At 57.1% G+C, this 578-nt stretch overlaps 1 pseudogene; it reads left to right on the forward strand.

Annotated features, from left to right (window-relative positions):
• LOC119304599 lies at positions 1 to 139 on the forward strand (annotated as a pseudogene).
• The last annotated feature ends 439 nt before the right edge of the window (positions 140 to 578 follow it).

The raw sequence follows: 578 nt of genomic DNA on the forward strand, positions 1-578 counted from the left end.
GCCTTGGACGAGGAAGAGGTGATCTCCCACATCCTCGCTGGACTCGATGAGGAGTTCGACCTGGTGGTGTCGGCCATGTGCTCTAGGGTCGAGGCTGTCAAGATCCTGGAGCTGTTCTCACAACTTCTGAGCTTTGAGACTCGCCTGAATCTTTGCGGCGGGTCATCTCAGTCGTCTGCAAATGTGGCGGCGCGTGGACGCGGCTTCAACAAGAACAACACCACCATCGACAACGGCGATCGCGGCGGTGGTCGCGGCTTCAACAACAAACCAGACGGCGGTGGAGATCATGGCCGTGGTGGTGACCACGGCCGTGGTCGCGGCAACCCAGGAGGACACGGTGGAGGCAGGGGGAACTACAACAACAACTCCTCTGCCAAGCTGGTGTGCCAGATCTGTGGAAAAATTGGCCACCCTGCTTGGAAGTGCTGGAAGCACTATGACTCTTCATATCAGGGAGGAGAGTAGTGCTTGGCCAACATGGCTGCTCATCAGTATGGGGTTGACACCAACTAGTATCTGGACGGTGGTGCAACCGACCATATTACAAGCGATCTGGAGAAGCTGACCGTCCGGAA

The sequence above is a fragment of the Triticum dicoccoides genome, chromosome 5A, assembly GCF_002162155.2.
Source record: "Triticum dicoccoides isolate Atlit2015 ecotype Zavitan chromosome 5A, WEW_v2.0, whole genome shotgun sequence".
NCBI classification, from domain to species: domain Eukaryota; kingdom Viridiplantae; phylum Streptophyta; class Magnoliopsida; order Poales; family Poaceae; genus Triticum; species Triticum dicoccoides.